Raw genomic sequence first — 10,718 nt, forward strand, 5'->3', positions numbered from 1 at the left:
AATAGTTAGCTTCAGTTCAACTTACCTCAGGTTTTGAAGCAGAACGGCGTTTTACAACTTCAAAATCCGACACTGCCACCAGCTTTTATTTTTAACACAATCTGTTCTAACTATGAAATATTGTAACGTTGAAATGATTAGCTTGGTCAGATAGCAGTTGTCACAGAAGAAAACAGTCTTCTTCTGTGTCTTCTGGCGGCTGGAGAAGCAGTTATCGGGCGTGTTACCGCCACCACCTGGACTGGAGAGTAACTACAGCTTGGAGGAGGTCTACTCTAACAAACTCCCAATCACAAATCTCATTTGAAGAAACGAAAAAAAGAAAAAAACACCATGTAATAAATTGTTTGTCAAATGTCAGGAATTATGTTACTTGGCATTAGATCTTTAAACAATGAGCACCCTTTTTTGTTCCAATTAAACATTGAAATATTGAGTGTAACCACTGAAATTACAACTCTATAGTGTTTATTCTTCTATGATTGACTTCAATATTGCAAAAAGAGGCAAGTTTTGCAGATGCTGACCCCTAACACACAAAAAGTGAAAAAAAAAAGTGATCAGTAGGAAACAGCATGTGGATAGAGAAGTCAAAAGGCAGTTGCAGGAGTTATGGAGAGTAGCAGTGTTTCCAAAAGCTACTGTATAAGCTTTTAATACATGTCTCTGATCTGTTATCAGGGTGACATGAAAACCTTAAAAAAGGTTCACATATGGACTAGTGGCTAGCATGCAGCACTCTCACTACCATGACCAGAGTTCAATTCCCCTTCAGTAAACTATTAATTACACCCCAGATGTGGGCCACTTCAGGCACCAATGGTCTTCTTGTCACCTGGACAATATGGATACGAGCCTGAAATTGCCCACAAGTAGCGTAGCAAATATAGCCCAAATATCCCAAATAGCATGTGGGCCATTTTAGGCAAAGATGTGGTGCTCACGGCAACGTGTAATCTGGATGTGACCCTAAAGTGTGGTAAATACTGAATATGGTCCAAATATCAGAAAGCAAAATGTGGGGCACCTTTGGCAAAAATGTGGCACAGTCAACAAAAGCTAATCTGGGTGTAAACCAAAAGTGGCCCACATATGTAGCAGCAAATGTGGCCCAGTTATCTTAAAGTTCATCTGTGCCATTTTTACTCTGCTATGATGAGGCCTAAATCCTGATACATAAGAATAACTTTCATGGAATCTAAGTAGGAGCTTAGCTGCTGTGCTACAACTTTTTCTAATATATTTGAGATAAAGGGGAGTTTTGATATTGGTCTATAGCTGGACAGTTGACAGGGGTTAAGGTCAGGTTTTTTAAATCAGGGGTTTAATAACTGCTAGTTTAAATGATTTAGGTATCTAGCCAGTGCTAAGGGAAGAACTGATTATTTTTAAAAGGGGTTTGATTACATCTGGAATAATCTGTTTAAAGAAAGATGTAGGTAATCGATCTAGTATAAAAGTTGATCATTTTGCTAAAGAGATTAATGAAGCTAGTTTGGTCTCTCTAAGGGGACTAAAACATTCTAATCATGGATCAGATAGGTATATTATCATCTACAGGGTTAGTTATAAAACTGTCTGGTTTTAATGTAATAGCCTGAATTTACATCTAAAATTTTTCAACTTAACCAATGGGGGAAAAAAAAGAAAAGAAAAAAAAAAGAAGAAATGAATTCATGAAATCCTCGCTGCTATAATTATTGTATAATTGTAATTATGTACCTGTTTCTATGCTGGTATTATTCCTAGTTAGTTTTGCTAAATTCACTCACTGCCTCTCATTTTAGTGAAAATTATGGAGCTAGTGCCGTTGAAACATCCATCTTGGGTGCTGGAGCATCTTCTGGGCCTGATCATTTGATTGCCTTATGTGACACATTTTGCTCTAATATTTTAGATTCCATTGCTCCTTTCAAGCTGAAATAACCAAAGCGAAAGTCTTATTACTGGGAGGACGATAATACTGGTTCTCTCAGACAGGCTTGTCGTAAAGCAGAGCGGAGATGGAAGCATGATCGTACAAGTATGTCCTTTCAGATTTTTAAAGATTCTGTTTAAGTTTCAGAATGCAGCAAAGTCAGCTAGGTCTAGGTATTTCTGTTTTAATCACTACATATTGTCCTAGACCTAGGATTTTATCCACCACGATTAATTCAATAATTAATCAAATTTGCCAATTCCATGGGCAATCCTCGGCTGAATTTTGTAAGAAATTTGTTTTTTTTTGCTGATAAAGTAACAGCCATTAATTCTTCCTTCACGTCACAGTTCTCAGACCTATTCCTGAATTTGTTATACCAGTTTCCTTTCATCAATTTGAACATGCTTCTCTAAAGGAACTGTGTGATCTGGTTAACCAGATGAAAATAATTTCCACGGCACTTGATGTTCACTCAGATTATAAAAGCAACTTTTTCCAAAATTGGCCTCAGTATCCAGGTGTTGGTAAATTCATCAATAATTGTTTTTGGTCCCCCAAGATTGAGAGATGGTCTCATTAATGAGCTTCGTAACCATTTCCTCACAATTTCTTCCCAGGTTACGAACCTTTATCATCCTGAACTCAGAATTATGCTTAACCAAGCAAAATAAATTCGGTCATTAAGAACAGTTTATCAACTACGTATTTCTAAACTCAAACATTTTTGTCTTTCCAAGATTTGGAGAAGGTTATTCATGCTTTCATCACATCACACTCAGATTATTGTAATTCATCGTACTTGGGTCTTCCTCAGTCATTTCTTGCTTGTCTCCAGATGGTTCAGAATGCAGCTGCAAGACTGTTGACCAGGGCAAAGAAATATGATCATGTACTACACGTTTAGATTTCAAGTATAGCACTAACAGGTTTCAGCCAAGATGCAAAAATAAAATGATATTTTTAAGTTGTTTTAGGTTAACGCCAGGTTCCATACACGTTGATTCCAAATACATCGTCTTCGAAACCTGCCTGCGTGAGCTGTGACATGTCCAACATGCAATAGCATCATTGCGGAGTGGGCGGTCGAGCGCATTTTTGTCTTATACACACTTATACGAGCTCGTTCCGCATGGCATTCTGCACGGTATTTTTTTGTAACTTGTCGCCCGGCACCACATCGGAAAATGAATGACTTTGAGGCGACTCTTGCTGACAGGTACGATTGTACAGGTATCTCCATGATCCATCCATACGGGACCATAGACAGCCAGATGGCACAAAATTCATGGAAAGGTTTTTAAAAATAGTGATTTGGATTTGCTTTTACTTTGTACATACTGCTGAAAGAATAAAATCAAAGCTGGAAGTTTTTTTGGGGTGCACCATGTTTTCATTCATCAGTATCTTCACAAATTTTCAGAGCAGTGCAATGACCACAGTCTCTGCATCAACAAAACTAAGGAGACGACTGTGGACTCAATGAGGCTGAGGTGGATCATATTTATTACACACTACATATACTACTATATCCAATTTAGTGTAAATTCTGTTAGTGCTATTTTACACTGCTGTTTCATCTGCTTATTGTACTCTTCAAAGTTTTTAGTGGACTGCTCAGACATTACACACAGCTACTATTACCATACTCCACCATTTGACTCAGCGCATGCGTTAGCTGCGATGGCACGGTCTGTGCGTTGCATGTGCGTTTGTTTGTTGCTTGTCTGTTTGTCTACGGCTGAAACATCATGGGGAATTGGACAAGTCGGATTTGGATCATTTCTATAACTACATGTATTGTTAGTGACTGCGCTGTTGGGAGTATTCAATTAAATGTCAGAGCGATTCACGGTAGGAACTTCTACTCCTCCGTAACTCTATCCACTGCCAATTGAACCCATCCATCGCCATTCTGCTGGATATAACACCAACACCTGGCTTAAAGAGGAAAAGAGGAAGAGTGCATTTCAGACTTGGAAGGCATCCTTTTAAACCTCCACTACCCCCAGTCGTCCTTTCAAACGTTCGTTCATTGAAAAACAAAATGGACTTATTGCATGCGAAATGTCTCACAGATGTATCGTTCAGGGAGGCATGTGTTCTTGCTTCGACAGAGTCCTGGCTGGATAAGTTTGTCCCAGGTACCGAGGTTAGCATGGACGGTTTTGAGACCTTTCGGGCAGACAGAACCAGTAATTCGGGGAAAGAGCACAGAGGTGGGGTGTGTATGTACATCAACTCGCGGTGGTGTACTAACATCAAAGTACACGGGAAATCTTGTAATCAGAACCTGGAACTGCTCACCCTGTCCGCCCATGTCTTTTACCTCCCCAGGGAGTTCTCGACTGTTGTGCTTAGCTGTGTTTGTGTTCCACCAAGTGCTAATGTCAAAGAATGTGAAAGAGCATGTGTACGCCAGATATAGAACTACCGGCTGTGGGACTGAGACCATACCATTTGCCCAGGGAGTTCTCTCACGCCATTGTGATTGTACACGCCACCTTCTGCAGTAGCGGCACACGTTTGTGACATCATCCACTCCACCACTGCAAAACTTCAGACACAACACCCGAGCGCCCTCGTGATAATTAACGGGGACTTCAACCATGTCCCCCTCTCTAAAACCCTTACAGACTCCACACTATGTAAAATGCAAAACAAGGAAGAATAAAATCTTGAACCAGCTGTATGCCAATGTGAAGGGGGCATACAGCTCCACTGCCCTCCCCCCTCTGGGCAGATCAGACTACAACTTGCTCTACCTTGTACCTGTGTACAAGCCTGTAGTCAAACAGCAGCCTGTCACCACCAAGTTCATAAAGGTGTGGTCCAGTGAGGCCAAAAAGGCTCCGCAGGACTGCTTCGAGACCACAGACTGGGACCTGTTCCTTGAGGATTATGCAGAGGACATTGAGGGACTCTCCCAGTGTATTACAGATTAGATACACTTCTGTGAGGACAGTATTGTATCCACAAAGAAGATCCACTGTTTTTCAAACAAGCCATTGATCAAAGACATTAAAGCCCTCCAAAACAGGAAAAAGAGAGCATTCATGGCAGGAGACAATGAGGAGGTCAGGTCAGTTCAAAAGGAGCTAAGGAAAGCAAAAAACAGCTACCAGGAGAGGCCAGCGTGCAAGCTGGAAAAAACCATGCCAAAGAGGTATGGGAGGACATGAACAGGATTACTAGGCTTTACTGGGTCCAGACATCAACCCCAGGCTGCTCAAGGCATGTGCCACACAGCTTGCAGGTGTGTTTCAACACCTTCAATCTTTCCCTAAGGCTGAAAAAGGTGCCCCAACTGTGAAAGACCGCTGATCCGCTGCAGTTTGCAAACCAGACCCAAATCAGCATGGACAATGCAATCATCTACCTACTGCATAGGGCTTACTCACACCTAGAGAGGCCAGGAAACATGTTGAGAACCATGTTTTTCGATTTTTCTAGGGCATTTAAAACCATCCGGCCCCCCTGCTTGCAGAAAAGCCCTGGGACATGCAGGTAGACCACAACATGGTAGCCTGGACCATGGACTAGCTCACCAGCAGATCACAGTACATCCAACTGCAGGGCAGGCTGTCATGTAGTGATGTGCAACACCAGTGCACCTCAAAAAACTGTGCTTTCTTCTTTTTTATTCACCATATACACCTCTGACTTTAGCTACAACTCTGGAACATGCCACCTCCAGAGATTCTCTGATGACTCCATCGTGGGCTGCATCAGTGAAAAGGAGGAGTACAGAGGCATAGTGGAGAGCTTTGTCAGATGGTCTGAGGATAACACCTTCAGCTCAACATCAGCAAGACCAAAGAACTGATAGTGGACTTCTGCCAAAACAGAAAGCCCCCAACCCCTATTACCATCCAGGGGGAGAAAATAGAGATGGTGGACTCTTACCAGTTCCTGGGAGTGCCCATTAACAGCAAGCTGGACTGGTCGGAAAGCACAGAAGCTCTCTACCGGAAGGGACAGAGCAGACTGTTCTTTCTATGGAGGCTCAGGTCATTTGATGTGAGCAGCAAGCTACTGCAGATGTTTTATCAGTCTGTAGTAGCCAGTGCCATGTTCTTTGCCATGATGTGCAGGGGAGGTGGAATTAAATCCAGGGAGGCTGACAAACTCAACATGTTGAAGTCCAGCTCTGTTGTTGGTCACAAACTGGACAATCTGGAGACAGTGATGGAGAAGAGAATAAGAAATTAAATTAGGCCCATTTTATTTATAAAAACCCCTCTCATCCACTGTATGCAGTGGAAGCAGGAAGCAGCACCCTTCGAGCTAATGCTCTTACATTAATTTCTATACTTTAAAATGATTTACCTTACGTTATACAAATATAACTGACACTACTTTAGATAAAACAATCGACAAGCAGGCCCAGCTGCTGGAGCGACAAAATGCGCTGGAAACATCTTGTGCCTCTGCCCACATATCCAAGGTAAGCACACAGCGTGGTATTTCCACTCCCAGGCCCTCTACGCCATGTGTTTCTCTGTGCAGGGACTGTGCACTCAGGACTTTCCCAGACGTGGTCTCAGTCACGCCGGCGCCAACACACCTCGGGCCTTGGGTGAACCAGTGGCGGAAGGCGTGGGCTGGACCCCAGGTGAGGAGCTCTCCACCTCCAGTGTTCGAGATTCCAACCAGGAACCGCTTCGCCCCTCTCCATCAGACCAGACCTAATGCTGTGATCGTCGGGGACTCCATTGTGCAGAACATCCGTGTAGCCTCATCTAAAAGGTAAGGTGCACACACTGTTTTTCTGGTGATTGTGTCCTTGATGTCGCTGCGCAGGTATCCGGGATCCTGAAGAAGGACGAGCGCATTGGAGCGGTTGTGCTGCACGCGGAGATGAACGACACCAGGCTGCGGCAGACGGAGGTTCTGAAGAGGGACTTCTCCAGCCTGATCGAGACGGTACGAGGCAGATCACACACCGTGAAGATCATCGTCTCTGGACCTCTTCCCACAAACAGATGTGGAGCAGAAAAGTTCAGTAGACTTCTAGCTTTAAATGATTGGTTAGTCTTTTGGTGTAATGAGCAGAATCTGGTGTTTGTCAATAACTGGAATCTGTTCTGGGAGCGTCCTAGGTTGTTTCATCCTGATGGCCTGCACCCCAGCAGCCTTGGAGCGGAACTGCTGTCTGACATCTCCAAGGTGCTACACTCCAAGTGACTGCCTACCGTAAGTACATCTTCCAATAATAATAACATTCAGTATAATCAATGTTCAATTAAAAATCCGGCACCCGTAATACATACTATAGAGACTGTGTGTGTTCCCCGAGCTATACAAATATAGAAAATCTCGGAAAGTCTGTCTTCGTAACCTAATTAACATAAAATTAAATCATACTGAATACACAGCCAACACTTTTGATCTGAAGCTAGGACTATTAAACATTAGATCTCTTGCATCTAAGGTTCTTATTGTTAACGACATCATTACTGATCAGGAATGTAATTTAATGTGTTTAACAGAAACTTGGATTAAACCAAATGAGTACATAAATGAAGCCAGTCCTCCTGGATACAGTTATGTACATCAGCCTCGTTCAACTGGTAGAGGAGGAGGTGTTGGTCTCATCCATAGTAAAAATCTAGTCATCACACAAAAACCTAAGCATAAATTTAATTATTTTGAAATTCTTTATACCAGTATAAGTTATGTAGCCACAAAAAACAAGTACATTCCTCTAATTCCTCTAATAACCTACACATCAGCTACTGCACCGAGCTTCATAAATAACATCGCAGAAACATCAATTAGATTTAGATCACCGTCAGATCCCATAGACCTCGACCAGTCGACTGAACACTTGGAGTCAACACTCCGCTACACGCTAGATAGAGTGGCTCCACTCAAAAGAAAAATAATTAGAGAGAAAAAATTAGCACCCTGGTATAACGATCACACGTGAACCTTAAAACAGACATCTCGACAATTAGAACGTAAATGGCGTCAAACCAAACTGGTGATATTTCAAACAGCATGGAAGGAGAGCCTAGTGAAATATAGGAAATCTCTTGGCGATGCTAGAAAAATCTATTTCTCCACCTTAATAGGAGATAAACAATTCTAGATTCCTTTTCAACACAGTAGCAAAATTAACTAGGAATAAAACCACTACAGAGATAAACACAATCATTACATAGCAGTGAAGATTTCATGACATTTTTCATTGATAAGGTTGAAAATATTAGACGTGAAATACAGGCCATTAAATTAAAACCGGACAGTACTGTAACAAACCCATTACATGACAATGTAGCAATATCAGATCAACATTTAAAGTGTTTTGCTCCATTTAGAGAGACCAAACTAGCTACATTAATCTCTTCAGCCAATTCATCAGCTTGCATACTAGATCCCGTACCTACATGTTTGTTTAAACAGATTTGTCCAGGAGTAATTGAACCACTTTTAAATATAATCAATTCTTCCCTAAGCACTGGCTATGTACCTAAATCACATAAATTAGCAGTTATTAAACCCTTGATTAAAAAACCTGAACTTGACCCGTCTCAATTGTCCAGCTATAGACCAATATCAAATCTTCCCTTCATCTAAGATTTTAGAAAAGGTTGGAGCAAAGCAGTTATGCTCGTACTTAGATAGGAATAACATTCATGAAATGTATCAGTTAGGATTTAGACCTCATCATAGCACAGAGACAGCGTTAGTTAAAGTAGTAAATCACCTTCTACTGACCTCTGATCAGGGTTGTGTCTCGCTGCTTGTGTTACTCGACCTTAGTGCAGCTTTTGATACTATAGATCACACTATAATCCTTGATAGATTAGAAAATGTTGGTATTAAGGGAACAGTCCTCTCCTGGCTCAGGTCTTATCTGACCAATCGTTATCAGTTCGTAGATGTAAATGGTGATTTCTCCATGCGTACTGAGGCTACTTTTGGAGGTCACAGGGTTCTGTTTTAGGCCCACTGCTCTTTACTTTATATATGCTACCCCTAGGACAAATTATTCGTAAACATGGAATTAGCTTCCACTGTTATGCGGATGATACATAGTTGTATGTTTCAGCGAAGCCAGAGGACAGACAGAAGCTTAGTAAAGTTGAGGATTGTGTAAAGGACATTAGATGCTGGATGTTAACTAGCTTCCTTTTACTTATTTCTGATAAAACAAATACTTTTATTAGGTCCACGTGTAGCTAGAAGTAATCTTTCTGATCACATGGTTACTCTGGATGGTCTTTGTTTCATCATGTACAGCAGTTAAAGACCTTGGAGTGATTATTGACTCCAGCCTATCATTTCATGCTCATGTAGATATGTAGATATGTAGATCATGTAGATTACTAGGATAGCTTTCCTTCATCTCAGAAATATTTCTAAGATAAGAACTATATCGTCACTACATGATGCGGAAATACTACTTCATGCATTCGGCACCTCTAGATTATATTACTGTAATGCCTTACTGTCTGGATGTGACAGTAGGAATATAAATAAGCTCCAGTTAGTCCAGAATGCAGCTGCTAGAGTCCTAACTGGAACTAGAAGATACGACCATATCACACCAATATTATCAGTACTGCATTGGCTCCCAGTAAAATCTCGCATTAACTATAAAATACTTTTATTAACCTATAAAGTTAATACTTTATAAACACTGAGACTCAGACACAGTCTCAGTGTTTAAGTCTAGGCTTAAAACGTATTTGTTTACTCAAGCCTACCCTGATTAGATTCTGTTCTACTACTTTGCAGTCATAATCTTTTTTCTCCCTCTCTCCTTTCGCCGAGCCCCACACAAATTTATGGAGATACTAGAGATCCAGATCCTTTCTGCCTCTGGATGGTGCTCAAATCTTCTCTAATTCCAGACTGCTGAGACTACAGCTGCTCCTAACACCATACAGACTTCATATAAATCCATAATGAACTTTTTCACACCATCTGTTGTTACCCAGATGAGGATGGGTTCCCTTCTGAGTCAGGTTCCTCTCAAGGTTTCTTCCTCTTAAACATCTGAGGGAGTTTTTCCTTGCCACCATCACCACTCAGTGGCTTGCTCAGTTGGGATAAATTCACACCTTTAATATCTGTATACCATGTTGATATTTCTGTAAAGCTGCTTTGAGACAATGTCTATTTTAAAAAGCACTATACAAATAAAATTTAATTGAATTGAATGCTGAGCCGCAGCAGATGGAGAGCACCTTCAGCCACAGGCTCATCCCCCCCAGGTGCAAGACAGAGCGCTTCAGATGTTCCTTTGTGCTGACAACCATCAGACTGTACAACACCTAGCCACACTTTCCCTTGACCTTACTTTTGACTACAGTACAAATACACTGCTGTAATATGGGTACCATACTATACTTTTTGCACTGCTCACACATCACTGTTTCAAAGCTTTTGTAATATGTCTACACTGATTATACCGTACAGCTGCAATATGTATATAGTATTGTATACACTGTAAATATACAATATGTACATGTGCTATTTGTATAGTGGGACTATACATAGTTGCTTGCTGTATATACTGCTCATATATACATACATATATGTGATAAAAAAATGCATGTAGAGTTTGCATTTATCTATACATATTTATAGATCTTGTATATACTCTATATATTCCAGTATTGTTCTCCTTACTATCTTTTTTTTTTTTTTTTGCTGCTGTGACACCCTAATTTCTCCACCTGGGGTTTAAAGAAGTATTATCTTATTACATATTTTTGTACATAATCAGGGACTATAATGCTCACATAAATAAATCTGCAATTGTTCATTTTTAAACAAACATGAACAC

At 40.9% G+C, this 10,718-nt stretch overlaps 1 protein-coding gene across 6 annotated transcripts in view; it reads right to left on the minus strand.

The window, feature by feature from the left end:
• The window catches only part of LOC108266876 (zinc finger protein 883), a 39,832-nt gene extending 39,614 nt beyond the window's left edge, over window positions 1-218 (minus strand). For 3 of the 6 annotated variants that reach the window (XR_008396510.1, XR_008396509.1, XR_008396511.1), the window contains exon 1: window positions 26-218. The gene's annotated coding sequence lies outside the window, so the exon portion shown is untranslated. The remainder of the gene's footprint in view (window positions 1-25) is intronic. The other 3 variants (XM_017470690.3, XM_053680636.1, XM_047155813.2) reach the window with 1 other exon arrangement.
• Window positions 219-10,718: the final 10,500 nt, after the last annotated feature.

Source organism: Ictalurus punctatus, chromosome 6, assembly GCF_001660625.3.
Source record: "Ictalurus punctatus breed USDA103 chromosome 6, Coco_2.0, whole genome shotgun sequence".
Lineage (NCBI taxonomy): Eukaryota > Metazoa > Chordata > Actinopteri > Siluriformes > Ictaluridae > Ictalurus > Ictalurus punctatus.